Source organism: Phyllobates terribilis, unplaced genomic scaffold (assembly GCF_046119375.1).
Source record: "Phyllobates terribilis strain yellow unplaced genomic scaffold, ASM4611937v1 Scaffold_323__1_contigs__length_2155407, whole genome shotgun sequence".
Classification (NCBI taxonomy): domain Eukaryota; kingdom Metazoa; phylum Chordata; class Amphibia; order Anura; family Dendrobatidae; genus Phyllobates; species Phyllobates terribilis.
This window is the reverse complement of record NW_027363083.1, coordinates 667,425-694,028: the sequence shown is the minus strand read 5'-3', so window position 1 is coordinate 694,028 and position 26,604 is coordinate 667,425. Positions and strand designations below refer to the sequence as shown.

The window sequence follows — 26,604 nt, the reverse complement described above, 5'->3', positions numbered from 1 at the left end:
ACACTGTGTGGAGGACTATATGAGGGGCAGTATACTGTATGGATGACTATATGGGGGCCAGTATTCTGTAGGGAGGACTATATGGGGGCCCATACACTGCGTGGAGGACTATATGAGGGCCAGTATACTGTATTGAGGACTATATGGGACTATATGGGGGCCAGTACACTGTATGGAGGACTATATGGGGGCCAGTATTCTCTATGGGGGCCAGTATTCTGTATGGAGGACTATATGGGGGCCAGTATACTGTATGGAGGACTATATGGGGGCCAATACACTGTATGGAGGGCTATATTGGGACCCATACACTGTGTGGAGGACTATATGAGGCCAGTATTCTCTATAGAGGACTATAAGGAGGCCGGTATACTGTATGGAGGACTATATGGGGGCCAGTACACTGTATGGAGGACTATATGCAGGCCAGTATACTGTATGGAGAGGACTATATGGGGGCCAGTATTCTGTATGAAGAATGTCTTATACTGTGTGGAGGACCATAGGGAGTGCATTATACTGTGTGGAGGACCATAGGGAGTGCATTATACTGTGTGGAGGACCATAGGGAGTGCATTATACTGCGTGGAGGACCATAGGGAGTGCATTATACTGTGTGGAAGACCATGGCGAGTGCATTATACTGTGTGGAGGACCATGGCGAGTGCATTATACTGTGTGGAGGACCATGGCGAGTGCATTATACTGTGTGGAGAGGTGTGGGGCCATTATACTACATGGAGGGCTGTGTGGGGGTCACAGTTGGGGATCATACTGTGTTGGAGTCACCATACTTTGCCTTGAGAGTTGAGGTGGGGTACGGTAGAGTCATTATACTGTGCATGTGGAGGAATTCACCATTGGGGTAACATACTGTGTTTAGGGGGGGCACTGTTGTTGGCATCATACCTTATGGGGAAATAAAAGAGGAATCTAGGACTTCAGCAGGAGAAAAATTACTGTGTAAAGGCTGGAAAGTTATGAGATATGCTCTTCCTTGACCCCCGACAATTTTCACTTTTTTGGAGGGGCTCCATTTAGCGCTTCTGCTATGGGGCCCCATGATTCCTATGTACGCCCCTGTATGGAGGTCTCCTGCTGGACGTGGGGAGGCAATGGGGGTCTCCTGCTGGATGTGGGGAGGCTATGGGGGTCTCCTGCTGGATGTGCGGAGGCTATGGGGGTCTCCTGCTGGACATGCAGAGGCTATGGGGGTCTCCTGCTGGACATGCAGAGGCTATAGGGGTCTCCTGCTGGACGTGAGGAGGCTATGGCGGTCTCATGCTGGACATGCGGAGGCTATGGGGGTCTCCTGCTGGACGTGCGGAGGCTATGGGGGTCTCCTGCTGGACGTGCGGAGGCTATGGGGGTCTCCTGCTGGACGTGCAGAGGCTATGGGGGTCTCCTGCAGGACGTGCGGAGGCTATGGGGGTCTCCTGCTGGACGTAGGGAGGCCATGGGGGATCTCCTGCTCGATGCGTTGAGGCTATGAGGGTCTCCTGCTGGATGTGGGGTGGTTATGGGGGTCTCTTGCTGGACATGGGGAGTCTATGGGAGTCTCCTGCTGGACGTGCAGAGGCTATGGGGGTTTCCTGCTGGACGTGGGGAGGCTATGGGGGTCTCCTGCTGAACGTGGGGAGGCTTTGAGGGTCTCCTGCTGGACCGGGGAAGGCTATAGGGGTCTCCTGCTAGACGTGCAAATGCTATGGGGGTCTTCTGCTGGACGTGGGGAGGCTATCGGGGTCTCTTGCTGGATGTGCGGAGGCTATGGGAGTCTCCTGCTGGACATGCGGATGCTAAGGGGGTCTCCTGCTGGAGGGGTGGAGGCTATGGAGGTCTCCTGCTGGACGTGGGGAGTCTATGGGGGTCTGCTGCTGGACGTGCAGAGGCTATGGGGTCTCCTGCTGGACGTGGGGAGGCTATAGGAGTCTCCTACTGGATGTGGGGAGGCTATGGGGGTCTCCTGCTGGACATGAGGAGTTTATGGGGTTCTACTGCTGTACATGGGGAGGTTATGCGGTATCTTGCTCAATGCATTGAGGCTATGGGGGTCTCCTGCTGGACGTGTGGAGGCTATGAGGGTCTCCTGCTGGACGTGAGAAGTCTATGGGAGTCTCCTGCTGGACGTGCAGAGGCTATGGGAGTCTCCTGCTGGACATGCAGAGGATATGGGGGTCTCCTGCTGGACATGAGGAGGCTATGGGGGTCTCCTGCTGGATGTGCGGAGGCTATGGGGGTCTCCTGCTGGACGTGTGGAGGCTATGAGGTCTCCTGCTGGATGTATGGAGGCTATGGGGGTCTCCTGCTGGAGGTGGGGAGGCTATGCGGGTCTCCTGCTGGACATGCGGAGGCTATGGGGGTCTCCTGCTGGATGTATGGAGGCTATGGGGGTGTCCTGCTGGATGTGGGGAGGCTATGGGGGTCTCCTGCTGGATGTGCGGAGGTTATGGGGGTCTCCTGCTGGATGTGTGGAGGCTATGGGGGTCTCCTGCTGGACGTGGGAAGGCTATGGGGGTCTCCTTCTGGATGTGGGGAGGCTATGAGGGTCTCCTGCTGGACCAGGGGAGGCTATGGGGGTCTCCTGCTGGATGTGCGGAGGCTATGAGGTTCTCCTGCTGGACATGGGGAGGCTATGGGGTCTCCTGCTGGATGTGTGGAGGCTAAAGGGGTCTCCTTCTGGACGTGGGGAGGCTATGGGGTTCTCCTGCTGGACATGGGGAGGCTATGGGGGTCTCCTGCTCTATGCATTGAGGCTATGAGGGCCTCCTGCTGGATGTGGGGAGGCTATGGGGGTCTCTTGCTGGATGTGGGGAGGTTATGAGGGTCTCCTGCTGGACCACGGGAGGCTATGGGGTCTCCTGCTAGACCTGCGGAGGCTATGGGGGTTTCCTGCTGGACGTGGGGAGGCTATAGGGGTCTCCTGCTCGATGCATTGAGGCTATGGGGGTCTCCTGCTGGATGTGTGGAGGCTCTGGGGGTCTCCTGATGGACGTGGGGAGGCTATGGGGGTCTCCTGCTGGATGTGGGGAGGCTATGAGGGTCTCCTGCTGGACCGGGGGAGACTATGGGGGTCTCCTGCTAGACGTGTGGAGGCTATAGGGGTCTCCTGCTGGACGTGGGTAGGTTATAGGGGTCTCCTGCTTTATGCATTGAGGCTATGGGGGTCTCCTGCTGGATGCAGGGAGGCTATGGGGGTCTTCTGCTGGATGTGGGGAGGCTATGGGGGTCTCCTGTTGGAGGTGGGGGGCTATGGGGGTCTCCTGCTGGAGGTGGGGAGGTTATGGGGTTCTCCTGCTGGACATGGGGAGGGTATGGGGGTCTTCTGCTGGACGTGGGGAGGCTATGGGGGGTCTCCTGTTGGAGGTGGGGAGGCTATGGGGGTCTCCTGCTGGACGTGTTTAGGCTATGGGGGTCTCCTGATGGACATGGGGAGGCTATGGGGGTCTCCTGCTGGACGTGGGGAGGCTATGAGGGTCTCCTGCTGGACCGGGGGAGACTATGGGGGTCTCCTGTTAAACGTGCGGAGGCTATAGGGGTCTCCTGCTGGACGTGGGGAGGTTATAGGGGTCTCCTGCTTGATGCATTGAGGCTATGGGGGTCTCCTGCTGGACGTAGGGAGGCTATGAGGGTCTCCTGCTGGATGTGGGGTGGCTATGGGGGTCTCTTGCTGGACGTGGGGAGTTTATGAGAGTCTCCTGCTGGACGTAGGGAGGCTATGGGGGTCTCCTGCTGGACGTAGGGAGGCTATGGGGGTCTTCTGCTGGACGTGGGGAGGCTATGGGGGTCTCCTGTTGGAGGTGGGGGGGTTATGGGGGTCTCCTGCTGGAGGTGGGGAGGTTATGGGGTTCTCCTGCTGGACGTGGGGAGGGTATGGGGGTCTCCTGCTGGACGTGGGGAGGCTATGGGGGTTTACGTGTGCGCATACTACGCTATCCGGCTGCATTTTATTGAAGAAACTCTATGTGTGAATTCGCAGACACAGTCTTTAAAAAAATGGTGCCGAAATTGTACCAATAAAAATGCTTGTCACCAGGGTGTAGAACGGGTTCAATAGCTAGTTATCTATATGGAGAAGTTTTGTGTGGAGCGTCCGCTATTTACCTGCTGCAGTAATGTCCTGATGTTATGAAGTAAATCCGTCACATACTCTGAGGTGAGATGACCTTGTTGGTGTTTGGTCAGGCAGTTCCTTACTAGCTGCACCACCAGCCGGTGAGTGAAGCTGAGGACGCCATCGGGTGGTAGAAGCACAATGTTAGGGCGATTGTTGATAAGAATACCCCATAGTGCTTGTACCTGAAAATTATCCAGAAAAAATCCGGCCATAGTGAGAAACTGTAAGTGCGCTCAGTAACTAGCTATGGAGCCAAAATGGCACCCGCTACCCTGTGTACATTGTAGAAGTAGTGACTGTGAGCTGTGATGTCATAATGGGCGAGCATCACCAGTGATGTCATGATGGAATCTTGTGATAGAATCTTCATGAGGCGATTCTGCACAAACAGATGCTGCCGAGCAATGTGTACAGTGGAAACTCCATAGAATAAAATCCATCTCCATGTTATCATGACCGTTCTCTTTTATTTCCAGTTAGAACACAACCAGTATAAGGGTATGTTCACACGCTGCATTTTTGCAGCATTTTTTGTTCAACAAAAACCAAACTGGTGGCAGGAAAAACACTGAGTAAAATACGCACGTTTTTGCTGTGTTTTTAATTGTTTTTTTTCTCATTCATTTGAATTGGTGAAAAACGCTGCAACGGCCCTAAAAGGATTGACAAGCTGCAGAATACAAAACACACTAGAAAAGAAACGCAGCATGTGAATGAGACTTCAGAAATCTCATTCACTAAGCTCGTACTTTAAAGTGCAGTGTTATTGCCGCAGAAAAACAGCCAATTGTGAACACACCCAAAAGATATACTCAGTCATATGGGAAATAATGTGTAGGTTTATTCCTCATTTGTCTTTTTTTTCTCCATAGAACATTTTAGTTTACTATTAACAACTGTGACAAATATTGAAGGTATTGAAGAATTAATAAAAAGTGATAAATCATTTACATCATTGTCATTGATCGTTGTGTCTTTATAAAGTTCAATCCTTTACCTTGTTGTGTTTAGGTCGCGAGATCGTGCAGCTGCAGGAGCGGTGAGCCGCTGTCAGAGTCGGCCAGACTCCCTATAAAGCCGGTTTCACACGTCCATATATTTCCAGTACCGGAAAGGAAAAAACGGTACCAGAGATATCCGTGTCCCGTGTGTCCCTGTTTGTCACACGTGTGGCAACAGTGTGCCGCATCAGGATCACACGTACCGGCACCTGGGAATTAGCGTTACATTTTAGTGGGTTTGATATGGTTATTTCTGCTAACATCCATCCACAGTTTTAGTAAAGTGCCGTGAGCAGCAGAAAGTGCACACAGTGTAAGATCCTCACCATGGTCCTCCACACATTGTAAGACTCTCGCCATGGTCCTCCACACAGTATAAGACACTCGCCATGGTCCTCCACGCAGATTAATGCACTCCCTAAGGTCCTCCACACAGTATAATGCACTCCCTAAGGTCCTCCACACAGTATAATGAACTCCCTAAGGTCCTCCACGCAGTATAATGAACTCCCTATGGTTCTCCACACAGTATAATGAACTCCCTATGGTTCTCCACACAGTACATTGCACTCCCTATGGTCTTCCACTAAGTATAATGCACTCCCTATGGTCCTCCACGCAGTATAATGAACTCCCTATGGTCTTCCACACAGTATAATGCACTCCCTATGGTCATCCACACAGTATAACGTACTCCCTATGGTCCTCCACACAGTATAATGCACACCCTATGGTCCTCCACACAGTATAATGCACACCCCATGGTCCTCCACACAGTATAATGCACTCGCCATGGTCCTGCACACAGTATAATGCACTCCCCATGGTCCTGTACGCAGTATAGTGCAGCCCCCCAAAGGGTAAAATGCGGTCCCCCACCATAGGGTAAAATGCAGCCCCAGTCCTCCAGTATTATCAGGACATACTGATTTAAAAATAAATAAATAAATACATACTTACCGCTCCTCGTTCCCCGCTGCTTCAGTCTCTGCAGCTGATCACCTCAGCAGCTGCCAGCTCCACTGTCTGGCACAGCGTGGCGCGTCATCATGCTGCTGCGTCAGATGCAGAGGAGGAATGATGGGAGAGGGAGTGTCACATGAAGCTCCCTCCTCCATCACTGCTTTCATCCAGGGCCGGCTCCAGGTTTTCGTGGGCCCTGGGCGAAAGGGTCTCAGTGGGCCCCTGTAACACTGTAAAATAATACTCTTTCTGTATTATTTTTTTCTACTGAGGACTTCGCAAAGTATCAATATCACGATATTCTTATAAAAAAAATGTATCTATTTATTCTTGGATTGTCCATTAAATAGAATCAGATTGCAGCAGGTACATACAATAATTAGTTATAAAGTAATTGTCCATTTGTCCATAATTAGCTTAATTGTTGAGATTCACCCATCTTTCCTTGGATCCTGGCTGGTAAATCATGTCTTTGTCCAGCACGTGTCCAGGCCTACATGTCATCTGTTTCTCAGCATGAAGATTCTTCTTCTGTGTCTTGTGGGGTGGGAAGAGCAAGAGAGTCCCCCCTTTCTGTACCATGGGCTTTTATAGCCAGTCGTATGGACACCTGTTCTACATATGGTAGTGAACCAAAAATACACACACAAATAGCGCATGTCAACTAGACACGATGGCTGAGGCATAGGACTCAGATTTAAGAAAAATGATTATGGATTATTAATTATTTAACATTCCCCCCTTTTTGAGGATAAAAAGGACTGAAAAATCCTCAAAAGAAGACAGGTTTATCATTAGGATAACAATCATTTTTTTCCTTTTCTTCTTCCTTGGCAATATTATTAAATTTCCATAATAATAATATTGATATTATTATTATTATTATTATTATTAATATCAATATCTGATTGTTGTTATATAATGATGTGAATTCATGTTATGGTAAGCCGTGACTAATATTCATTTAATATGTATAATTATACTTCCCTATATCTAAATTGAAGTAATCGCGGGTTCAATCGTCATCGTCTGGTGTCATCGGGTCGTCGTCTCGTCTTCTTCTTGGTTCTTTTATAACACAGTCTTTAGATGAAAACTCCTTTGAAATAAATGACAGCGTGTAGATATTGTACAGTCCATAATTGTATTCATTATTGTGCAGTCTATAAACTGTGCTCTTTATTAGAAACATCATGTGTGTCAACTGATAAGAAAACAAAGTCCATGGATGAAATGTAGCTTTAATATCTGTGTGATGTCACCTGGACTTACGTTGGATCGTCTTCAGATAATCTTCCGTGTCGTCCGCACTGGTCTCGTGTCACTTTTGGAACAGATGTGACGTCTTTGGTCAGTAAAGCAAGGGTTAACTTGACACTTCCCTGCTTTATATAGCCCCATAACCAGTACTCAGTCCTTTATATACAGGACACATATGCCAGGTATTACCTGTTCACCAGCTTTCATTGAAGCGTTGCAGGTGATAAGAAACCACTGGAACGTGATGAAACCTGAACACAACACAGTTCATATAGGATCATCGTCCTCTGCCGTCCCGGTGATCAGCGGTGTGAATTGTATCTGACACAGTCTATTATCACTCAGCATTCACACCTGTTACCTTCTGAGACCTCCGGATATCGGTTGCTTCTTCTTGTAACCTTTGAGAGTCTCTTTGATTTATAAATATGAAAAGTCTTTATTAAGATAGAATTCATAATTGCGATGTCTTGATTGAAGTCTTCATTCCCTAATCTGATACCAAATCTGGCAATTTTTCCTAACCTATAATATCACAGCGTACCATAGCAATCAATAATATCCATCTAATTATTATCAAAATATTAAAATAAATTATGTTTGGAATAATAAACAATAATAGATTGAATTACTATCAAGTTCTCCATGTGATAAAATATTTTTATGTCATAGGTGTAATTACCTTTTCCAACCCATAGGTGTCAGTGTGTTTTGAAACAACAAGTGTTTATATCTTTATTAAACCAATAATACCAAAGAATGTATACTGCTGAACTAAAATGAATAAATATATATGAATATATAAATGAATGAATGAATGAATTGTTGTGTTTACTCAGAAAATGTAAACTTTTTTCTTATATTAATTCATATCATTATATTTGATGAAGCAATATTCTTGTACTTGACATTACCCCATTAAATATTAATGTGTTTTCTCAATTGAAATCTTGAACTGAATTAAAATCAAAAATTGAGAATTAAAAATGAAAAATGGAAAAATAAGAAAATAAGTAAGAATACAATTTTAAAAATGAAAAATAAAATTAAGAGTAAAAATAAGAATAAAAATAAAAATAAGGCCTTTAAATTGTAATGACAAATGCAGAGTAATTATATTCTCCATAAAAAATACCCTTATATCTCCATTATCTGGATGATTTCATATTTGTCATAACCTTGTATCACCAAAAAATTATTAAACTATGCAACTTTGCATGTAATACCCTTCTTAATTATATCATTGTACCTTATTATTGTTTTACCTTTATTAAAATGTGTGGAAAATAAGTATTGATCAAAAGTGATTATGTAATCAGGATCAAAAACACATTTTCCCCCTTAATACCAAAAAATATTATTTTATAAAATTTATGTATATATCAGAACCAAATTAAAATAATTATTCTTCTAGAAATATTTTGCATAAATTTCATATCGATGAGTAGCATAGATTTGTCTAAAGAGAGGTGTGTACCTATTTAGGTAACCATTAAAAATAATATTATAGTTATTCAAGAATATCATGTGGAAAATTATTCTAAATGTAAATTTGCTTTGTAAACCATTTGATGTGTGGTTGCTCTTATCCACTATTAGTTAAATCAAGAAATAATAATTATTAAAGAAATATAGAAATATATATATGTAGATAATACCTAATTATGTATTATAATTTCCTCAGAATTAAATATATTTTTGTACCTTCACATAAAGAAACATTTTTTTTTTTTCCAAACATACAAACGTACGAGGCCTCTGTCACATCAATCACACTTAGCAGCTGCTGATTTACTCATCTGTCACCTTCACTCTGACATTCACAGATCTGTTCAACTCAAACATTCCACATATGAAGTTTTATATATATATATATATATATATATTTAACCCAAAATTGTATCCCAATTTATTAATGCGCATTGTAAACTATCAGTTAAATTGAATATCTTTATATTTCTTTGAATATTCCCCAAGTACATATTATATAATATGAGAGTAAGTCACTGGAATTTCAGACACTTGAAAAAACTCTTGACTTAGATTCTTTTTTCACTGGCTGCCAGGTTTTAGGTTACATCAGCTGAAAATAGAATGAATGGGATCTATACTATTAGCTCAAAGTTCAAAGGCCGCAGCTGTCACACGTCATGCTGTAAAGCTACTTGTTATAACGAACACTTCATGCACAGAAAATATTAATTCATAAGTGCTACACATAATAATTAGAGATGAGCGTTGTTCTACTCGAACTGTTCGCCAATCTCAAATTCGAGCTGTTTTGGGCGGTCTTCGAGCCGTTCGGCGAACACGAACAATTTGAGAAAAATTTGGCTGTTCGAGGTTATGTTCGATAACTGTTCGTGCACCAAAATCATAACTGGATTTTTTCTCAGTAATGATGAAAATTAATGTTAATACGCAGTTTGAGTGTACAGCGGGGTGGGGGGAGGGGCAGGGGATGGATCTCTGCAGGAACAATGAAGATCTCCATTTTTTTTTTCTCTTTCCCGCATTTACAGTGGATAGGTGCAATCTGTCAGCCTATCAGCAGCGCACACACGGAGCGAAGTGCTTTTTTTCACACAAGCAAGGGCATGTGTCATTGGCAGTGTATGTCACATGTCCTTGCCCTATAAGACCAAGCCATTTTCCCCGTCGCCACCATTTTCTCACTGCTGCAGCTGCGTGTTAGACGGCACCGCTGTTGCTGTGTGCGCTATGCCTTGTTAATTTCAAGCCAATTTTCGCACAAATCTACAGCTAGCTTGAGAGTAGGGAATAGTTGTGATTGCAGTCCTTTTAAGGACTAGGTTACAGCATTTCCTACGACTTTTATCAGGCAGGTCTGTGCTCTTAAATAGATAGATTGTGGGAGTAAAGACTAATTGTAATTGGAGTCCTTTTCAGGACTAGGTTACATCAGTTCCTATCAGTTTTTGCCAGGCAGGTCTGTGCCAGTGCTGTGCAAGTTTTTTTCACAGCATTTGGCTGAATCTAGCAAAGCTAATCCTTTTTGGCCTATTGCAGAGTGTGTTAGTCAGTGGAGTAGCCTATCTGTGTTGCAAGATATACCACCTGTGTATAGAATACCAATTTTTTTACTGCACCTAGTGAAGTAAAATCTTTTGGGCATAGCATCATTCTATTAGTCCATCTATACTGACCTCCATCAGGTTGCAAATTGAATATATTTTTTTCTGCATCTAGCTCTGAAAAAATATTGGGCTTCTAGCTGTGTGTGGGACTTGTTCTATTAATCCATCTATACTGACCTCCATCAGGTTGCAAATTGAATATATTTTTTTCTGCATCTAGCTCTGAAAAAATATTGGGCTTCTAGCTGTGTGTGGGACTTGTTGTATTAGTCCATCTATACTGACCTCCATCAGGTTGCAAACTGAATATATTTTTTTCTGCATCTACCTCTGAAAAAATATTGGGCTTCTAGCTGTGTGTGGGACTTGTTCTATTAATCCATCTATACAGACCTCCATCAGGTTGCAAACTGAATATATTTTTTTCTGCATCTACCTCTGAAAAAATATTGGGCTTCTAGCTGTGTGTGGGACTTGTTGTATTAGTCCATCTATACTGACCTCCATCAGGTTGCAAACTGAATATATTTTTTTCTGCATCTACCTCTGAAAAAATATTGGGCTTCTAGCTGTGTGTGGGACTTGTTCTATTAATCCATCTATACAGACCTCCATCAGGTTGCAAACTGAATATATTTTTTTCTGCATCTACCTCTGAAAAAATATGTGGCCTTCTAGCAGTGTGTGGGACTTTCTCTATTAGTCCATCTATACTGACCTCCATCAGGTTGCAAACTGAATATAATTTTTTTCTGCATCTAGCTCTGAAAAAATATTTGGCCTTCTAGCAGTGTGTGGGACTTTCTCTATTAGTCCATCTATACTGACCTCCATCAGGTTGCAAATTAAAAATAATTTTTATCTGCATCTAGCTCTGAAAAAATATTTGGGCTTCTAGCTGTGTGTGGGACTTGTTCTATTAATCCATCTATACAGACCTCCATCAGGTTGCAAACTGAATATAATTTTTTTCTGCATCTAGCTCTGAAAAAATATTTGGCCTTCTAGCAGTGTGTGGGACTTGTTCTATTAGTCCACCTATACTGACCTCCATCAGGTTGCAAATTCAAAATAATTTTTTGTCTGCATCTAGCTTTGAAAAAATATTTGGCCTTCTAGCAGTGTGTGGGACTTTCTCTATTAGTCCATCTATACTGACCTCCATCAGGTTGCAAACTGAATATATTTTTTTTCTGCATCTACCTCTGAAAAAATATTGGGCTTGTAGCTGTGTGTGGGACTTGTTCTATTAATCCATCTATACAGACCTCCATCAGGTTGCAAACTGAATATAATTTTTTTCTGCATCTAACCCAGCCAATAGTTTTGGCCTAATACCACAGTTTGGCCACTCAGCTCTGCTCGGTTCCCATCCATTGTTTTTTTGTGCAAACAACTCCAGAGTTGTGAATTAGTTAACCACCAAAATGAGTGGAAAAAGGCCTGCTGCTGGTGGAAAGGGGAATAGGCGTGTTGGGAAGGGGAAAAAAGGTTGTGTCCGTGGGGTAGGTGTTAAAGCAACAGTAACATCTGCAGAAGAAAGACCATCTTCCAGCCAAACTAAAATGTCTACTTCTTTTAGCGGACAATGTGATAAGACCCCTTTCTTACGGCCACGCCAATCGCTACAAATTCCAGATGAGGCACAAAAACAGCAGGTGCTTCAACGGATATCAAGTGCTCCTTTAAGTGGGCTCTCCTCCACATCAACATCACAAATACTCCAGTCCTCAAAGGTGTCACCCAAATCGCACTTGCTTCCTCACAGCTCCCAAATCTCCAGCTGCCCGTCTGAGTATGAGGTAGAACAGATGGTTGAGTCTGCAGAGCTGTTTACTCATACTATAGCCTGCGAATCAGAGGTCGACTCCAGCGCTTCTGTGAATCCAGACGAGGAAATGATCTGCACTGATGCCCAGAATCTTTATGAGTCGGATCCAGGACCAGACGCAGAAGGTTCTGACCATAATGTAGACCCTCATTCCCAAACTGTAACTCCTGTTGGTGGAGACAATGAGGAAGACGATGATAAGACTCAAATACCTGATTGGAGCGACAACTTTAGTTTTTTGTCAGGGCAGGAACAGGTTGGCTCTGAGGACGACGGGTGTGATAACGCACAGGGTGATGATGATGAGGTTGGAGATCCCACTTACTGTCAACCCACAGTCAGCCAAGAGATGAGGTCAGCAGAGGAGGAAGATGCTAGTGACGACGAGGTCAGGTTGCGCCTTCCTGGACAGAGACGTAGTACTGGAAGCACGTCAACAACTGCATCCTCAAACACAACTCTGCCTCTCACCACAAGTCGTGGTGGCTCTTCAGGTCGCATGGGTGCTAAGCCTTGCATAGCCTGGGCATTTTTTCAGATCGATAAAGATGACCCAACTCGTGTTATCTGTAACATCTGTCAGCAAAAGCTAAGTAGAGGCCAAAAAATACATAGTTTGAGTACTTCATGCATGAACCGGCACATGGACATGAAGCATAAGTTGCAGTGGGAAGCTCAGTGTGCTACAATGCGGCCTAGCCGGCCGGGCCAACCACCGTCTGCCATATCTTGTGCATCTGCGGCCTCTTCATCCTCTGTGACTGGGGGGACAGCAGTCACACCTGTTTTGGGGCGCAGACCTGCCACCTCTTTACCCGCAACAGCCAGCGTGATTGGCAGGTCATCATTTTCTTTGGAGGTGGTAACACCAGCTGGTGTTGAGCGCTGTCCGACATCGATAGCACCACCTTTGGATCAAGGCAACCTAACATGTCCGCCTGCATCTTCCTCACAGACCGGCAGTTTGCCGGGGACACCCTTATCAACCCCGTCTAAGCACAATAGCCAGCCCTCGGTCCCTCAGATGTGGACAAGTAAAAGACCATTTCCTCCTAGCCATGAGAAAGCTAAGAGGTTGAATTTCACCATCTGCAAGCTCTTGGCTACAGAAATGCTGCCTTTCCGCCTGGTGGACACAGAGTATTTTCGAGACCTTATGTCCGTCGCAGTGCCCCAGTACCAGATGCCCAGTCGGCACTACTTCTCAAAGAAAGGTGTGCCTGCGCTCCACCAGCATGTCGCACACAACATCACCGCTTCTTTGAGAAACTCTGTGTGTGACAGGGTGCATTTCACCACAGACACTTGGACGAGTAGGCATGGACAGGGGCGTTACATGTCGCTGACTGGGCACTGGGTAACTATGGTGACAGCAGGACAAGGGGCTGCTGTCCAAGTCTTGCCGTCCCCACGAGTTGTGCGTCAATCCTCTTTATGTCAAAGTTCCTCCACTGCTTCTGCCTCCTCAACCTCCTCTCGGTCTTCCACCTGCACCCAAAGCCTGTCTGGTCATGCCACAAGCTTTCTAACTGCGCAGAAGGGATCCTGCACACCTCCTTACTATGCTGGCAGTAGGGCTCAACGTCATCAGGCGGTTTTTACATTGAAATGTCTGGGAAATGTGAGTCACACAGCTGAGGAGTTGTGGTCAGCTCTGGAGAACCAATTTCATGAATGGTTGTCTCCACTGGACCTGAAACCAGGGAAGGCCGTGTGCGACAATGCTGCAAACCTGGGTGCGGCCCTTCGCCGGGGCAATGTCACACACGTGCCTTGTATGGCTCACGTGTTGAACCTGGTTGTCCAGCAATTTTTAGCCCACTATCCCAGACTAGATGGCCTTCTGCAGAGGGCACGGTCGCTGTGTGCTCACTTCCGCCGTTCGCATCCCGCAGCTCAGCGACTTACATCTCTACAGAAGTCGTTGGGCCTGCCACTTCACCGGCTAAAATGCGATGTGCCTACCCGGTGGAATTCAACTCTGCACATGTTGCAGCGACTGTGGCAGCACCGACAAGCCCTGGTGCAATACGTTCTGACGTATAGCCTGGGCCAACGAGATTCAGAGGTGGGGCAAATCACGCTGGAGGAGTGGTCTCAGATCAGGGACCTATGCACCCTTCTGCACAGTTTTGAAATGGCGACGAAGATGTTTAGTGCTGACGATGCCATTATCAGCATGACTATTCCGGTGATTTACATGCTGGAGCACATGTTAAACAGAATTCGGAGTCAGGTGGTGGCACAAGAGGAGGTGGAGGAAGTAGAGGAGGAGGAGTTGTATGCGGAAGGGCTAACATCTGCAAGGTCCAGACGGTCGGCAGCACCAAGGCGGCAGGCATGTGAGGGTGGGGGAGATGGTTTTACCAGGGCGCATGGTAGCAGCCAAACTAGTGAGGAAGGTGCAGGAGCCCAGGAAGAAGTGGAGGACGAACTGATGGAAGACTCATCAGATGAGGGAGACCTTGATCACATTTCTGTTGTGCGAGGTTGGGGGGAGAGGACAGAGGAAGGAAGCATGATTGTTACCTCGCCACCAACACAACAGGGACTTGGTGCTCCTGGATGCGCAACACACATGAGTGCCTTCTTGCTGCACTACCTGCAACATGACCCTCGAATTGTGAGAATTAGAAATAATCCTGACTACTGGGTTGCCACACTGTTAGATCCCCGGTACAAAAGTAAATTTGCAGAAATTATTCCTGCCATAGAAAGGGATGCACGCATGCAGGAGTATCAGCAGAGACTGTTGCAGAATCTTACATGTGCTTTTCCACAAAATACCAGTGGTGCACGTAGTGAATCTCACAGTTCCAACTTGCCAACCGTGGGACCGTCAAGTGTTCAGCACTCAAACCGTAACAGAACCACAGTATCTGCTGGTAACATCAATTTTGCGGAATCATTTCACCACTTTTTTAGCCCATCCTTTGCAAGGCCACAGGAGACAAGAAGTCTGACACATAGTCAACGCCTAGAGACGATGGTACAGGAGTATCACCAAGTAAACATTGAAGCCATGACTGTGTCACTGGACCCTTGCTCTTTTTGGGCTTCCAATCTGGATAAATGGCCGGAGCTAGCCACTTACGCCTTGGAGATCTTGTCATGCCCCGCAGCCAGCGTTCTGTCTGAACGTGTGTTCAGCGCTGCTGGTGGTGTGCTGACAGATAAGCGCATGCGGCTCTCCACTGATAATGTAGACAGACTCACGTTCATAAAGATGAACAAATCATGGATCCGAAACGACTTTTCTACCCCTGTGTCATCCTGGGGAGAGTAAAAGCTTGATGATTGGTTAAAATCACCCTACCAACCGTTTTAAGCTTTCAAATTACTAATCATGTTTATCTGTATCTTGGCTGGAAAATAATTTGGGCTTTGTAGCAGTGTGCAGCACTGATTCTATTAGGCCATCTATAATAAGCTCCACCAGATTTAAAATTACTAATCATGTTTATCTGTATCTTGACTGGAAAATAATTTGGGCTTTGTAGCAGTGTGCAGCACTGATCCTATTAGGCCATCTATACTAAAGCTTCACCAGATTTAAAATTAATAATAATTTTTAGCTACATCTAGCCCGGAAAATAATTTTGGGGCTCCGAGATGCGCAAGACACATAAGTGCCTTCTTGCTGCACTACCTGCAGCATGACCCTCATATTGTCAGAATTCGAAGTAATCATGACTACTGGGTTGCCACACTCTTAGATCCCCCAAACTTTTCGATCAACCTTTTCATTTTAATAAAGACCAAAAAAATGGTCATTTTTGAAATTATAAGCATTAGCAGGTTGTTAGAAACTGAAATCAAACAGTTTTCAACTCAAAACTTTATTCTAGGTGATGTTACATTTTCACATAGGACCCCTTGTTCGAAAGGAGCTTCTGAACTCTCTCGTCCATTGAATTTGTCAGGTTTTGGATGGTTTCTGCTTCAATTGTTTTGCATGAGGACAGAATACCCTCCCAGAGCTGTTGCTTAAATGTGAACTGCCTCCCGCCATCATAGACACTCCTTTTAATGATGCTCCAAAGGTTCTGAATGGGGTAGAGGTCAGGGGAGCATGGGGGTCACACCATAAGTTTGTCCCCTTTTATGCCCATATCAGCCAGAGATGCAGATGTTTTATGTGCAGCATGAGATGGTGCATTATCATGCAAAAAAATGATCTTGCTGTGAAATACACGGTTCTTCTTCTTGAACCATGGCAGGAAGTGCTGTTTGAGAAAATCCACATACATTATGGAGTTCATCTTTAGCGCCTTCAGGGATCCTAAAGGGGCCGACAATCTCTCTCCCCATGATTCCAGCCCAAAACATTACTCCACCTCCTCCTTGTTGGCGCTGTAGCCATGTTTGCGTGGGGTGTCCATCAACCAGCCATCCTCCACTCCATCCATCTGGACCATCGAGCGCTGCACGGCACTCATCCGTGAACAAAACAGTTTTGAAATCAGTCTTCATGTAATGTTTGGCCCACTGGAGCCGTTTCTGCTTGTGTGAAGTGGATAGAGGAGGTCGACAGGATGGCGTATGCACAGCTGCAAACCTCTGAAGGACCCTGCATCTTGTTGTTCGGGGGACGTTGGAGGCACCAGCAGCTTCAAAAACTTGTCTGCTGCTATGACAAGGCTTTTTTGCCGCTGCTCTTTCAACCTGACGTAATTGCCTGTAGGAAAGAGTCCTCAATTTGCCCTTATCAGCACGCACACGTGTGTACTGTGAATCAGCTACATACCTCTTGATTGCCAAGACACTTCATCCTGATCATCGCACAATGTTGATTGTAGTCATGCCTTGACCTAAACACTCCACAATTTGTTGCTTCTCAGCAGCCGACACATCCTTTTTCTTTCCCATTTTGGCAGAAAATGTAGGCTGCTTAATAATGTGAGACAGCCTTCTTAAGTAGTCTTGCCTTTCATTGGACACACCTGCCAAACTAATTAGCACAGGTGTCTGCAATTGCTTACAGTGATATAAAGAGCCCTGACACACATCACCATCAATGAGTTTAACTGACAAACAAATTCTTCCCTTATCACTCCTAAACACTTTTTGCATAATAATTTGGAACACAGTGTACATGTGCTTTTCCACAAAACACCAGTGGTTCACGTAGTGAATCTTACAGTTCTAACTTGCCAACCGTGGTCTGTATGGAGTTGTTCAATAAAGGGCCCAAAATTAAGATAACATAGATGGGAGAGGTCTCTATGAATAGGAATTCCTAAGTATTTGATACCCTGTGAGGGCCAGGCAAAGGGAAAGTTGGACTGGATGGAATCCTATATGGATTTGGGGAGGGAGACATCGAGGGCCTCAGACTTCGCTGCATTGATTTTAAAATTTGACCATGTAACAAAGTGATCTATTTAAGCCATAACAGCATGGATGGATATATGTGATTGAGTGATATATACTAGGACATCATCAGCAAATAGAGAGCACTTGTACTCGGTGCCTCCCACCTCAATCCACCTAATATTGGGGTTATGGCGAATTGATGAGAGCAGGTGCTCCGTCACTAGGATGTATAAGAGAGGGGACAGAGGACATCCCTGCCTTGTCCCATTGGTGATTGTGAAAGGTGATGAAAATGTTCTGACGCGCCCACTGGGCCTTGGGACACCCGGAGCCGGACCCTTTTTGGTGGATGCTGGTGGTTGTAGTCTCCGTGGCGGCGACCCGGTTCCGTGGCTCAGGGCGGTCAAACCAGTGGCGGAACTATTTATGTGGTTTTGATGTTTAAATGTCCGACTACGCCACCCGTGGATTGCGGTCAGAGTGAACCGCCGCTCCAGGGCAGACCGCTGAGGCTGGTGTTGTGGGTGCAGCAGAGCGTAGCATAACTCCCCACGGGAGGAGTATAGCCTCAGGGCAGTGTATGCGGAGGATGGGGGTGATGGTGCAGGGCAGCAGCAGTAACGACACGGAGTCAGTGATGCAGTCCAGGGCCTTTACTCACAGTTCTTATTATCCAGACCACGTCTGCAGGTAACGGCTGCCCACGTCGTACTGTGCTCACCAGGTGAGGGGCTCAGACAACTCCCAGATAACTTTGGAGCGCTTCACAGGACCCCCTTTGTGTGTCCTTTGTCTGGCCTTTCTTACCAACCCTTCTGTCCGGCTGCCTCGGGCCTCCTCTTGGTAAACTTGGCGCCAGTTTCCCTGACCCTATGTGGTGCCTTCCTAGCGGGTGTAGCGAGGGGCTGCGCCACATAAAATGTCACAGCCTCCTGTTTCTAGCTGAGGGTCGTTTCCTGCCTCCACTAGTTTCGGGGACCGGTCTCCCCCTTTGGCCTGACCCCTCCACGCAGGTGGATTCGGGCGTGCGGTGGCGACTCGCCCGTCCGCACCCTTGGGATCCCTTCGTTCCTCGTTCCTGGAGCCTTCTCCGCTCCTCTTCCTTCCTTCTCCCTCTTCCAGGCCTGGGCCTCTGTTACTAGGCCCGCCTCCGGAGCAGAGCTCATGCAGAGCCCCTGCTCCCTGCCACTTCTGCTCAGACTTCTCTGCACTGAACTAAGATGGTGCCCACCTTTTATACTCCCTTCTCAATGCACCCAGGAACTGCTTCCTCCCTGCTCCTGCACTACAGGGTTCCCCTTCCTCAGTGTTCCCTCCCCCCACTCCAGCCAGGGACAGGGACTGTCGTGCCCATCTCAGGGGCATATTGGTCGCCCTGCCCCACGGCAATGTGGTGTAATGCATGCAGGTGTCGGGTCCTGATCCACACTACATCCTTACCTGAGAGTGAGATATCACACTGACGCGCCCCCTGGGCCAGTGTTGTTTGGGGGATACCCGGAGCCGGATCAGATGGGGGTCGTAGTCTCCGAGTGGCGGTGACCCGGTCCGTGCCCAGGGTGTCAAGCTCAGTGTGTGGCAGTCCTACAGATGTTGCTGGATGTTCTTTCGTGTCGACTACGCCACCCGTTGATTTGCGGTTAATACGGCCGCCGCTGCAGCAGGGTCCGCTGAGGCTGGTGGTGTGTGTGCAGCTTCTGGTTGTATAACCCCCAACGGGAGGGGTATAGCCTCAGGGGGTCAGTTGTAGAGGGTGGTGGTTGTGGTGGTGCAGTGAGGATGGTATTAAGACTCAGAGTCGGGCTGTGCAGTTCAGGGTGTTTACTTACTGCTGTTGTTCTGGTCACTCCGGCCTTGAGTGACCGCCCGAGCCGTGCTGCGTCCACCAGGTCCTGGACTCGGCCAACCCCCAGGTAATTCTGGAGCGTGATCCTGAGCTCCCTTTCTGACGTTCCTTTTCTCTGGCCTTCCCCACCAGGGATCCACCTATGTCCGGCTCCCTCGGGTCTCTTGGTGGGTACACCTCCACTGGGTTCCCTGACCCTATACTTGGTCTGCCTTCCTGGTGGATTTAGTGGGGGGTCGTGGCAGATCCTGCCCACAACCTCCGGTCTCTGGCTGAGGATTAGTGCCCTCCACCAGCTTGGGATCCGGTACCCTTGTGCCAACCCTTCACCCTGTTGCTTGTATTTGGGCTCTTGGGGTTCCCTCTTCTTCCCCTCTGGGTCCTTCTAACTCCTCTCTCTCTTCTTTCAGGACTGCTTGACCCTCTACAACAGACTGACTAGTAGCTGTCTGCCTGTCTGACCCTGATCTAAGATGGTTCCCACCTTATATACTCCCTCTATGTGTGAGCTCAGGTGACCAGCACCCAATGAGCTCCTAGCTTTACCCAGACTGCTCCCCCTATCTGCCCCTACACTACTGGGATGTTCCACCCCCCTCCCACTCCAGCCAGGGACAGACACTATCGTACCTGCACATAAACTGGTGGGAGTACCGTCGATCTGTCCCCCGGAAATGGGATGTATGTAGTGCATGCAGCCTACTGAGCTCAGTTCCACACTCCATCCTTACCCGGGAGTGGAATACCACACCTCTGGCTTGAGGTGTAATACCCCTGTAGCAGCCGAGTCCTCAGGGTGCTACAACACCTCTGGGTGAGGTGCAATACCTCTGTAGCAACCGAGCCCTCAGGGTGCTACAGTTCCATTTATCTTCAGCCTAGGTGACGTATTGCGATACAGGGCAGTGATTTTGGCTATAAAAGGGTCCCCTAGACCCCTACCCCAAGCTTTTTAAGAGAATCATATATGGCGTGCCAGGAGACTCTATGGAATGCTTTCTCAGCATCCAACGAGAGTATCTAATTACAAATTTTTAACTGCATCTCGCCCAGGAAATACTTTGTGCCTAGTAGCAGTGTCTGCTAGTCAGCGGATTATCCCGGCTGTTAAGCAAGCTACACCACCTGTAGTTTGGACACTTAATTTTTTCAAAGGAAATGCTTCGGGACCATGGGATACTCAGTGAAGAGCATCAGGAGGCACCCCAAGGCATAGGGGCTGGGACTGGCAGTAGGATGCCTTGCGGTGGACAGCCGAGCTCGATCCTTATAAAAGCTTTTTAACTGCAGCAGCTTTAGTGGACACTACTGGAGCTGGAATTACGCGGCTGCTGGCATGAGACTTGCCCTCCAATAGATCCTTGTAAATGGATTTAAAGTGTATTCATTCAAATTAGAGAGACAATTTAAATTAAAAAGCTTAGAGCTGCCTCCACCACAGGGGGGCTCGCTCGACCCACCAGCGGACAGGCACCAGTATTGGGAGAGGGGGGCTGGCCGTCAGGGTTCACCGCGGCTCTGGCACAAACCCGGCGACACGGAGGTGGCACGGGCAGGAGCGGACTGGCCGTGTCGGCTTCTCACTTTTTGGATTTTAGAAGGGCATGACATGCCTATATCTGTGTCTCCCCCTCCTTTTACTCCTCCACCTCTTTTCTTTTCGCATGACTATATGTACTTGTCACTTTTCCATGTGTTAGTTGTGTCTTCTGAGCAGTTTGTCAGCTTTTGGACACCTTTGAAGGTGTTTTCTATGTGTTTCTATGTGTTTTTGTTTGCCTGCCATTGGTTTTAACGGTGTTCGAAGGAGTTCGACGAACAGTTCGGCGAACACACGGGTGTTCGACGAACCGAACCGAACTCGAACACTACGGGGGTGGCTCAACACTAATAACAATCCAACTAGTTATATTGTTATTATTTTAAAATGTTATACGCATAAAATCATGCAATTTTTCAACTTCCTGTGTGAATAAAGAAATAAATCCATTTTAGAGTTGTTTGATCAAATCCTGCTTTGGAATGAAACCTCTAAGGAAATATAAGAAAATAAAATTAAATATCAAATTCATACAGAAACAGAATTATTTAAATATCTTATACATATATTGGTTGGTTCTAATGTAATTCAAAATATTGCTACTTAAATTTATATATGAAGTTCTAATTTATTAATTAATATATATATATTTTTTATAAATATATATATATAAATACAATTATACACAATCTCTACTTAGACAAGTGTATATATATATATATATATATATATATATATATATATATATATATATATATATATATATATATATATATAATATATATATATATATATGTGGCACCCCAGGGGTCTGGTTTCCCACAGTAATGTAATGTTATGTCTGAGAGCAGGTGGGAGGTCCTTTGGTCAGGGATCCTGTGCATGCCACACCTCCTGCCCAGTCTTGGGAGGGGAAGACCTTCCCCTATATAAACCCGGGGCTGAAGCAGGGTTAGTCAGTCAAGGAGAGTAGAGACAAGAAACAGTCACAGGAAGAAACAGCAGAAGCTCAGTGGGAGCAATACTACTACAAGTCAGGGGCTGGCAGCTGCAGAGCTCGCCCTGACTGAGAAGCTTTCTTACCGGACCCGGCGTCCGAGGCTGTGGGGACTAACTCTTACCCAGCAGCAGAAGCCGACCGGCAGGGGATTTCAGGTCCTCAGGCCCAGAAACCCGAAGGCACGGTCACACGCGTGGGACCAGCGCCGCCATCGTGGAGCGGAAGCCATTAGAAGGCCCCGAGTCACCGGCCATACGGGTGAGCACCACACGGTACACTCAGGGACGTGGGCTACTTATATCCGCTTCTAGCAAGGTAGCCAGAAGAGTACAGTCAGTTTGGGAGGCCTACAACTCCGCCTGGCCAGGGGAGATCCCATCTGCTCAAGGACTGACCAGGCCCCGTTCGCTAGCAAGTACTCCGGGAGGGTCTATCGTTGTTACCAGTAAAGACCCTGAATTACACCGCACCGTCTCTGAGTGGTTCCTGCTACCCTCATCTTCCACGTCGGCTGCCCTGAGGCCATACCCCTCCCGTTGGGGGTTATACTATCACGCTGCACAATTCTACACCGGCCTCAGCGGTCTGCCCTGCAGCGGCAGCTCCATAGCTGCAAATCAACGGGTGGCGTAGTCGACACTCAAATAACATCTATCAAGACTGCCACACACTGAGTTGACTCCCTGGGCACGGATCGGGTCCCCGCCACTTGGAGACTACAACCCTCATCTGATCCGGTTCCGGGTAAGCCCCCGTGCGCGAGACGCTGCGCGACACAGCAGGCCCAGGGGCGCGTCAACTTTGGCGTAGTCGGCAGGATTTCGTGCCCGCAACCACCGGGTACTGCGTGCCTGAAAAAGAGACTTTTAAAACTTACCATCCGTGAAGTTTTCCCGCCATCGGTGAAGATTCCCGCCATCCGGCGCCATTTTCAGCCTTCTTCCCGCCATCTGTGGAGTTTTCCCGCCGTTGGACGCCATCATGAGGACGCCGCGCGGGAAGAAGAGGGGCGTGGACTCCGAAAGCGCGCGAGAACTGAAGCCCCGCCTCACGTCCGGACGTTGCGTAAGGTCCTGGAAGGAGCCCAGCAGACGCCGACGTCACCGGAGCGCGACGGAAGGTCCTCAACCCTGACGATCTACTGCGGAGCCGCGGCCTACGGAACAGGATCATCACAAGGTAGGCCACGGTCCACTAGGGGGGAGGAAGATGTCGGATGCGGAGGAGAGCTTCATTGCCTCAACCCCCGCCAGCGCCACCGCTGCTGCAGTTATGCCCTTCACCATGCCCTATATCCCGGGAGCAGCTTGGCTACCCCAGTACTCAGGGGAGTCACATACCCTGCATGACTTTAGAGAAAAGCTGGATAGCCTCTTCCAGGTGTACCCCCTCACAGAAGAGCAAAAAGTGAGCATCCTGGTGGCCCAACTAACCGGGGCAGCCAAAAGGGAAGTAAAATCCTGGCCACCTGGGAGGAAGACTGTCGCAGGGATACTAACCCGGCTGAAGGATACCTTTGATACCCGCACCTCAGCCGAGATTAAGCTTAGATTCTACGGGTGCAAGCAGCGAGCGCATGAGAGTATAAGGGACTATGCACTAAACCTTCAAGAGGCCCTGAGGGCCATTAAGCAGACCGACCCTGATGGAGTGGGAAACGAGGACAGGCTGTTGACCGAACAATTTATAGAGGGACTATATTGTAATGCCCACCGAACCCAGTTGCGGGCGATGGCCTTACAGGATCCCCATCTGGGCTTTGCACAGTTCAAGGACAGAGCCATCCGGGTGCTCCGAGAACCGGCACCGGGTGGCGTTGTGACCCACAGGCGCCCAGCTATCACTTACCACCAGGAGGCGGCGCCCTTGTCGGCAGGGCCTGTGGGAGCTGATGCGCAGGCTTTGGACAATGACCCGGCTCCAGACCTACACCATCAGGTCCAAGAGCTAGCTAAGAGCGTTGCTGCGCTAACCCGAACTGTGCAGTCTTTACAGGTTTCCACCCCAGGGAAGATCCAGCTGGCATCCGGACCGGAGGACATCCCGTGGCGTCGACCAAGGAGGACCCCACCGGCCAGAGGAAGACCCAGTGACCGATACAGCGAAGACGGACGACCCATCTGCCGCCGCTGCAATCAACCCGGACATATGGCAAGGTACTGTTCTTTAAACGGGCACAACCTGGGGTAGAGGGCCAACCCCCAGGAAAAAGATCACCAGGCCCATCGAACTGGCGCGACAGATATGTGGGAGGACGTCCAGTCTTGCCTGTGGTACTGGATGGCATCCCTATGAGTGCCCTACTGGACACCGGGTCACAGGTCACCACCATCCCGTACGTGCTCTTTAAGCAGTACTGGAATGACTCGGATATTACCCGCTACCCTGACGACGACTTGAGTATCATCGCCAGCAATGGCCAGCCCGTGCCACAGATCGGATTTAAAGAGGTGACCATCAAAATCGGTAGAGTCGAACTGGCAGCACAGGGACTGATCATTGTAGATATTGACAAACATGAGAGTCACCCAAAAATAACTCTAGGAACTAATGTAATTGAAAATTGTCTTGCAGAGGTGATTTTCCTTTTACAGCAGGTTGCCAAGAACGCCAGCTCCGGCGAGCAGCGGGTGCTCCAGAAAGAGATCCGGGCACTGATGCGACGGCAACAGGTGGAACTCTCCGGCGGTGAGATTGGTAGCGTAAGAATGTGTGACCCTTTTCCTATTGCCATGCCCCCAAAAAGTGAAATGATGATTTGGTGCCGGGCAGCTATTGGTCTGAGAGGTAGAGATTACCAGGCAATGGTAGAACCAGTTTACTCAGACAGTAGGCCCACCATCTTGACAGCACGGGGGGTGGTTAATGTACGCCATGGGAGGGTGCCCGTTCGCATAATCAATATCGGGAAGAGGGAAGTGTACCTGCTCCGGTATGCCACGCTAGCCAAATTATATACCATTAACCAAAATGCTATACAATCTGTGGAACCCTTGCCTCCATCTCACCCGGAGGAAGGTAACGGCTCTAAGAAAACAAAGGAGGACTGGTGTCAGCAACTACATTTGGGTACTGACTCCACTCCCTCACATCAGAAACAGGGAGTCTATCGGGTGGTTCAAGAGTACGAGAGAGTGTTTAGTAAACACCCGTTAGACTTCGGGCGAGTCAAGGGGGTAGAACACCACATCCCCACGGGAGACCATCCTCCCATAAAAGAGAGGTATCGACCCGTACCCCCTGCACACTACCAACACGCCAAGGGGATGCTTAGAGACATGAAGGAGGCTGGGGTGATCAGGGATAGCTGTAGCCCCTGGGCAGCTCCATTAGTCTTAGTCAGAAAAAAAGACAACACCATGAGGATGTGTGTAGATTACCGGAAAATCAACCGTATCACACACAAGGATGCGTACCCCTTACCAAGGATAGAGGAGTCATTGGCTGCTTTAAGATCTGCTAACTTCTTCTCTACCTTGGATCTCACTAGCGGGTACTGGCAGGTTCCTGTAGCAGAGGCGGACCGGGAGAAGACCGCATTCACCACCCCGATGGGACTTAGCGAGTTCACCTGCATGCCGTTCGGACTCTGCAACGCACCAGGAACCTTCCAACGACTAATGGAGTGTTGTCTGGGCCACAGAAACTTCGAGACGGTCCTGTTGTACCTGGACGATGTCATCGTATATTCCAAGACGTATGAGGACCACCTGAAACACCTGGCGGAAGTGTTCGAAGCTCTGGCGAGTTACGGCCTAAAGGTGAAACCCTCCAAGTGTCACCTCCTGAAACCAAAGGTGCAGTACCTGGGACACGTGGTGAGCGCTGACGGAGTGGCTCCCGACCCTGATAAGATCACCGCAATTAAGGAATGGCCAAGCCCCTCCAGCGTAAAAGAAGTGCGGCAGTTCCTCGGGTTGGTAGGCTACTACCGAAGGTTTATTCCCGGTTTCACCAAAAAGGCAGCACCTATGCAGGACCTCCTGATAGGCCAGTCCCGGAAGGCCAAGAACCAGAAGCCGCCCTTCAAATGGGAGGAGCTGGAAGAAGAGTCCTTCCGCCAGCTGAAGATGGCCCTCACGGGGGACGAAATCCTGGCGTACCCGGATTATAGCCAGCCCTTTATCCTCTACACCGACGCCAGTAACATCGGGCTAGGAGCCGTACTGTCCCAGATCCAGCAGGGGAAGGAACGAGTAATCGCCTACGCCAGCCGAAAGCTGCGACCCACCGAAAGGAATCCCGAGAATTACAGCTCATTTAAGCTAGAGTTCCTGGCCGTAGTATGGGCAGTCACCGAGCGCTTTAAGCATTACCTCGCTTCTTCCCGGTTCACCGTGTACACGGATAACAACCCGTTGACACACCTGGACACGGCAAGACTCGGTGCCCTGGAGCAGAGGTGGATGGCCCGTCTGTCCAACTACGAGTTCACAATCAAATACCGGGCCGGACGCTCCAATACCAACGCGGACGCCCTGTCCAGGATGCCCAACCTGCCGGACGAAGGAGAAGATCCGGAGGGACTGGAAGAAGTAGAACTCCCTGCGTTCCACCGTCATGGGACTATCCAGTACTCCCACCGGGTAAGGAGTAAGCAGGCTGCTACGTTGAACCCCTTACCTCACTACAACT

The 26,604-nt window shown here is 48.2% G+C and overlaps 1 protein-coding gene across 1 annotated transcript in view; it reads right to left on the bottom strand.

Annotated features, from left to right (window-relative positions):
• Window positions 1-26,604, bottom strand: part of LOC141221152 (microtubule-associated serine/threonine-protein kinase 3-like) — a 48,492-nt gene that overhangs the window by 9,666 nt on the left and 12,222 nt on the right. The window lies entirely within an intron of this gene.